Raw genomic sequence first — 7,765 nt, 5'->3', positions numbered from 1 at the left:
TTTTTTCTTCCATTTCATTTAAACGTATTGGACTGAATTAAATCTACTTCGCCGACAGCGCATAAACCACAATAGAATAAATGTATTCTTTAAAATTCACTCTATTTGTTTACCATAGCGACACACTCTAGCGCTAGGTTCACTTAACAGTATTATATTTCGTTCATATTATAACTATGTCTATGTCTATGTCTTATCACTTAGTAAGAGGCAATCGACCATTAACGGCCTTTACCAATATATGATACTTGACTTTTAAATGCTTGAAGAATCGAGTAAGTTGTATCCAATAATATGGAAGTACTTGTACACATGTTGTGCTAGAACTCAGAGATTACAAGCGACGGAGGCTCCTGTGCCGCCGTCCGTAGAATAAGTAAACTTTGAACAAATGAGGTGCTCGTGTAGCGCCATTTATTAGTAGGGATCAAAAGCATTTTAGTTGACTGGAGCTCTGGTTGCGCCATCTCTTGCAGGATGTATTGTAAGGCATTTTTAAAATTTCATAAAAATTATTCTTCTGATAAAGCAATAATTGGCAAGTAAAATGATGAAAAACACAATTTGCAATACATTGAAACGTTTCTCAAGAGTAAAAACAATTTACGCAGAAAGTCTAACTGCTTTGGCAGGAACAAAGTCCATAGCGCTTTGTAATTTGATAAGTAAATCTATAAGTAAAGAAAATGAAGTAAAATCTTGGCTAAACAAGAAGAAAACGAAAATATATACATTTGACCGACTATTATGGTGAATAGCGAGGGGCCTCTTGTGGCGTTATTCAATTGTGAAATCATAATTTCCTAGTTTTTTGATGATATTCTTATGATGACTGTCACATTTCATAAAAAAGTTATGAGAAGCTTTTAGAATTTCAGAATCCGTGCATTTAATTTTTAAGTCATTGTGAAGAGTGCGGTTTTGTACGAACCAAGGCGCATTTGTAATTATTCGGATGGCCTTGTTTTGAATTCTTTGTATTTTTTCGCGATGAGTTCTTGCAGTTGCAGCCCAAGCTGGGGAAGCATACAGTAAAATCGGGCGGATAGCTTGTAGATAAATAACTCTTTTTGTAGCGAGACTAAGTTTAGAATTTCTCCCCTATGAGTGCATAGATACTGCCTATTGCTCGGTTGGCTTTTTTTACAGATATTTTCGATATGGTTTTTGAAGGTTAGTTTTTGATCGAGATAAACGCCTAAATATTTAACACATTTTTCATTTGGAATGGAGATATTATTAATTGTGATATTGTTGAGATGTCTTCTGTAAGGGTTCTTTTGGAAATAAATTGTAGTGAATTTGCTTTCACTGATTTTAATTTTCCAAACTTTAAACCATGGGAAGATATAGTCTATTACATTTTGAAGGTTTTGGATGGCTCTTTGCAGATTGATGGATTTGCTTCATATTATAACTCAGAATGCACAAAATTTATATCATTTAAAGAAATATCTAATCGTTGCCACATGTTCTATTCAAATACTGTAATAAAGCTAGAAAGATGTATAAAAGAAATTAAGCAAACAAAACAAAAAAGAAACAGTTTTTCACAGACGATTGAGTATTTCTCATTCAATTAATTCAGTTCTCACTTCGCGACAAGGCAAAAATACATAAAAACTCAAAATATCTGTATTAAAAATTACGAAGTAAATCTTAAACACTTATTTCCTTTAAAAAATTCCAGAAAGAATTAAACATGGTTTAATTCGCAATAATAAATGAAGGCGTTATCTTTGTTGTTGCGAAGCTAAGTTTCTCTAGATTGGCAACAAATCCACTATCCCGCTGTTTCAAATGTAAACAAGCAATGGCCGCCATCAAAAAATTATTAGGCTTAGCGGCACTAAAACAACTTTAAAAGTGTTGATAATTCTAAAAATATTGCATAGAGATTTACTAAAGGCATAAAATCCTTAACCGGAAGATAAGAACAACATAATTCAATCACTTTTGAAGCAAAAAATGTACAATTTACAAACATATAAGAGTAAAGAAACTGAGATAACTGAGTCGGGTAACAGAGGGGATATATATATAAATATATTTATATACGTTTAATGCGGCCGATTGCAACCAAAATACGAGTTGCACATCTACATGTTATAGCAGTCCTATATACAAAATTTCAACGTTCTGAGGCTACTCGTTTTTGAGTTATGCGAGATACGTACGTACGTACGTACATACGTTCGTACAGACTCCACGAAAAATTCTCTTCAGAATTAATTTTAAAGCAGTTTTATAATTTTTTTGGAGTAAAAGAGTATTTTATTCTGTTCTTACGTACAGATATCACGCAAAAACATCGTTAAATTACATTCGATAGCGGTCAAAATGGATATTTTCGTTGACACATGCTGCCTGAAACTTTTCGCGATAACAATACTTCCTTTTTACTTCGTACAAGGAAGTAAAAAATATTCGAGTATTAGTACCCGGACTTGGTTTAATTGTTTATGACAAAGCACGTACGAGATATCTTGCCTAAGAGAAGAGATACCTTTATGGAGGGCATCCTAAGGGATAACTTGTATCTATAGAGAAAAGGATGAAATGCCATGCATCCAGCCCGCTTACCTGTAGTCGAAACCAGGTCTAACTATCAGTCTTCAGCTACTTTACCGCTCGGCAACTGGTAAATGATTGAAATAATGAAGATAATACAAAATGTCGTTTAAAACGCTGTTGAAGGCACTAAAATTATTTCAACACTGTAATCTACATTCAACGAATCAAAAATAGGAGGAAAATTCGGATGTTCAGCATTCTTTTCAATCCAACAATATCTGGGCTCTGAAATAAATTAGAAAGGTTACTTAAACAATACATTACATTCATTAGCACACATCAAGTTGAACTCTCAGCCATAAAAGCTGCCATCAGCATTGCGTCAAAAACAACTTCTCCAAAATATCTATTAACTCAGACTGTCAAGCAACCATACTCTCCATCCAAAATCCAGACAATTTCTTCCCTGGTTCATGAAATCAATCAAATATCTAAAGATCTTAATAGTGAAATAACCATAACTTGCATCGAAGAGCGCAACAGCAACGTCGGCAACAACACGGCTGACAACGACAAGGCCGAATCTTGCGAAACAAGCAGCTCTTTCTCGAGAAGGCGAGTTCCTCAACATCAAGCTTCCAAAATCGCAACTATGACAACTCCTGAAAAAACATCAAGCCAGCTGTTCTCGAGCTGTCGTACGCGTACGTGGTCAGAGGTACGTTCTGTTACAACAAATCGCTTACGCGACTGTATTTTCAGCATTTCAAATTATAATATGTTGTTGATATACAAATTGATAAATAATTAAGAAGTACATCTTTGTATAGACCAAAAATTACTCGTAGCAAATAGTTACGATCTGGTACCTGCACCAAGCAAATTTCGGAAGACTACACTTTTCAGAGGCTTTTGAAAATATACAGTGCTAGATGGCCTTAAGGGCATGCATAGCTATCTGATATTTTTCTCAGAAGCAAATAAACTAAGTTTAGGATTACCTAACAATTCAGTAACTGTTTTCAAATCATCTGATATAACTGATTCTATGCTCAGTATGGGGGGAAAAGTTAGATTTCTGGAAATCATGTACTGAAAATAAATTAAGACCAAAAGTTTCGAGATACTTTACAAATTCTTGTCAGAAAAATCAGCTTCAGTTTACAAGCGAAGTGAAAGAGCATAAGAACTCACTTAAAAACCCTTTTAAGATCGTTCAAACAATGCTTACCCAAACGAAGAGTAAAGGAAAACTGGATTTCAGAACCTATCAATGAAAATTATTTAAAAGCGTCCTTTAAATTATATTATTTGAAAAAGAACAACTTTTACTTTTCTGATTTTATTTATTTCAGTTTATTAATTTTATGATATTAAAATAAAAATATTTGTAAGATATATTATGAGAATATTGAAGGAGTGTCGGGGGTTATAGGTTCTTAATGAGGAGGTTAAGGGTACAGTCGTTCTCACTAAGGGGTATGTGAAATGATTAAGTCTTATTAAGAGTTATACGAAACAGAAAAGGTTGGGAACTGCTAATCTTAGTCACGAAAGACAAGAAGGATGGAACAACGTCACAACAGGTCGGAGAACCTGGTATTTCTTCCCAAGAATCAGCATAGAAATCAAAAGCTCCGTGTCCTTCCTAGCATATTACCACATCGATCATATCCAGATTATTTTCTTGAAAGGAACCGCTTAACCCTTTCCGGCATGCTACCTTTTAAAGTCAGAGTTTTTATTTAAAAAAAAAAAAAAAAGTAGGCAAAAAGGTCTAATTAGGCCTAAAGGAGTACACAAGTAAAATTTTGTGAAGATAGCACTTATCGTTTTAATTCTGTGGGTGTGCCCAATGTGGCCCACTGATTGAATAGAGCTTCGAAAAGAGTGCTGAAACGAGCATTGTTGTCAATGAACTGACCGATGAGATGTGGAGAAACAAAGAATACAGACTCTCGGTTGTCCTAGATTATCGATGAGCCCGGTCTGGGCACACCTACGGTTTGCCGTTTCATTTTAGGCAAGATTTCAAGGTAAAAAACTTAAAACTAATATAAAATAAGGAGATTAGCATACAGCCAAAAACATAACATAGAAATTTCGTTTCAAACAATTCCTTTTATACCCTAAAATAATCTGGAATATTTCTTTGAAAAATGTGGGTCTTAGAAAACTAAAGATGGCTAAAATATATGGACTGGTTTATATTAAGCTGCCATCTACTATAAATAAAGAAGGTTCAGAGTAACCTATAGTAACCTATAAATCCTTTTTCATTCAATTTTTCTGTGCGTACAGAAGGAAATGTTTTGGTGTGCCTTAAAGGGTTAATAGCGACAATTACATATATGGAGTCATAGAAGATGCAGATCAATACCTACGTATTCTTCTGCGCTCTTACAAATGACTTCCTCCTCTGCTAATCCACTAATCTAAACCTCAAACTCAAAAGACTGGTGATATCTTAATGCCAACCATATACAAAATTCACGAAGAAAAAACAGACACTCAGTGTTCTAGGACTGAACTTAAGCCATGTCTCACCTTAGGACCGAAACGAAAAGGAGAAAGAGGCTAAATCCCAATAGCTGATTCCAAGTAAAATCTACAATCTCCGTAATTCTTCAAAATACGAAACTTACTGAGATGAGTCCATGGAATTTATTTATAAACTTTGGACTGAAAGATCTGAGTTCAGTATAGTCTTACTTGGAACAAATATCTTTACATAACAAGAGCCAATATATACCATATTATATTGTATTATAATGTATTAGTAAAATCAAATCCCATAAGTTTATTTACTTACATTAAAATGTGAAAATTCAAGTATATTTTCTTAAAAGGAATCATCTTAAACTTATCCACTGTTGTATGCACGTAATCTAATACTGTAATGAGTATACTCAACAGTTTTTGTTACGTAACGTTGTCAAATTTCATGTTAATATCTACTTATGCTTAAATGTAAAAAACTCCAATCTATTCCTCCAGTGTTTCTTAGGGTAAAGGGCGTACAGTCAATCCAAATGTTTCGAAGGAAAAAAATTATCCATCGATTCCTTCGGAGTAGCCACGCTCCCGCGTATGAATATCATCCAGTCAAGCACCATCCATCATCTTCAAATCTCATGGGACTTCACTGGGCTGCCAAATTTTAGGTGGTTAGAGTATTGGGGGAATACATATTCGATTCTTTAATGAAGTCTCCGATGTTCCATGCACTTTGACCTGTTTACCTGTTTTAGAAGCTAAAAACTAATTTATCTTATAGAAGTTTGAACTCGAGTAATGTAGAACATTCTTCTCTGTGGTATAGAAGGAACTCGGATGAAAAATTTTGCATAGGAAGATTAACTGATCTTATTAAACATTTTCAAAAGTTCAAACTGAGTATGTGCAGCTCAAATTTCTGTTGCTGACCCAGCTAAAGAAAAGTAGGTCATAATAAAATATTCATTTAAATATCTAAGATTCAATATCTATTGATGATACAGGTAAAGCACAAAGTAGTTCATATTTCTATGTTCGGTATTCACGTATTACCTCTTCGAACTTGAAACTGTAGTCAAGTAGCGGGATTTGCCGCCTAGATGGTGGTTAGGGGAGCCTGACCTGCGATACCAAAGGGCCCGGGTTCGAATCCCGGAGAAGGCATGGATGTAAAATTGTCTGTTCCTTCATAGGAGGTAACGGTGGCCGCCTATTAGGTGCCTCCACAATAAAATGGCTACCACTTCTGGCCTTAGTAATGGCCAATGCCGTTATAGGCAAGTGCCTGCCATTTAAAAAAAATGTAGCGAGATTAGGCGGCAGTGATGGATAAGCATGACGTCACAACGCACTCATAATATCTGCGCTTTGGTTTGATGTAACTCCGACTGATTCTCGATATAGAATCCCATTTACGCAGTATTCCGGTTCATTTACAGCTGGTCAAGCGAATTAATATTTGTTGTTAATACTCATACCATTCTAAAGTGAGCTACTGGCAAAATCAAAAGTATTAACAAAATAATTAAAATCAAAGAAAGTCTTTTTACGAAGCGCAAAAATGAAGCCGGTCAGAGACTTCCGCAGCAGTGGCTACTTGGAGGATTGTATAGAGAATGGGTGTCTAAAGCGCGGCCCAAAAGCCTTTAAAATGCGGCCCGAACGCAAATTATGAAAGTATTTAAATTTATATACTTTTATTTAAAAAATAAATGTTTGAATTTGATTCATATATAATCGATTCGATTTATTTTAAAATAAAAATTTAAATAAAACATCTTAGTATGTCATCATGTATTAAAACCCTCCGCGTACGGCTCCCGCGATTTCTACGGGATGCGAAATTCGTCTGGTAATACGGGTCTCGTGAAAATAGCGTGCGTAAGCTTATTTCTATTTTATTTTCAATGCGAATCCCGCTTTTTCTCCGTGCAGGCTAAGAATATTATAATATCCATATTTCGCGCCTCGTTTTGCACCTAGATTTCGCTACAGGTTTATATCACCGTAAGGGAGTGCTATTGCTTCTTTCATTCTTGGCGGGAACTTTGTCATTTGCAGAATCAGAATTTCAGGTTTATAAGTAATAATGATAAGCATAGCTATACAAATTAGTTAGCATGTAGTTCAATTTATACTTTTGAAATTCACTAAAAGTTCACAACTTGTACAATATTTAAATACATCCTAAAACCACACATGAGAATTTACGTTTTGAATTGTGTGTGTATCCACTCGATTTATTTCCAAAAAATAATCAACCGTTAATTGTCAATGTCTTTTTGCCGTCGTTAAATTGTTAAAAAAATTTAAATATGTATACAAATTTTCGACGAATTACAATATTTGTATGCAGTATATTACACTACATTTCTTGTATCAAATTCTTAAAAAGGTATGAATAATTCATATATATTCATAATTCATAATGAATATTCATAATTTGCTTATAAAATTAAAATATAAAAAAATTTTAGATGGCCTCCATGCCTTTAAAAAAACAAGCATAAAAAAAAAGAAAAATTGAAGATGAAAAAAGAGTTTTTAATGAAAACTGGACGGAGAAATACTTTTTTTTATTGAGAATAGTAAAGCACTTTGCTTAATTTGTAGGGACTTTGTGCTAGTTTTTAAAGATTACAGTTTGGAACGACATAATAGTCAAAAGCATGCCGCAAAATAGCATGATGTATATTCTCGGCATTTGCCGTAAAGATAAAATAACAGAACTAAAAAAAAGGGTTATCGTCTGAAC

Source organism: Stegodyphus dumicola, chromosome 9 (assembly GCF_044657685.1).
Source record: "Stegodyphus dumicola isolate Sdum_Otavi_A_Nest chromosome 9, ASM4465768v1".
Lineage (NCBI taxonomy): Eukaryota > Metazoa > Arthropoda > Arachnida > Araneae > Eresidae > Stegodyphus > Stegodyphus dumicola.
This window is presented reverse-complemented; position numbering follows the sequence as displayed.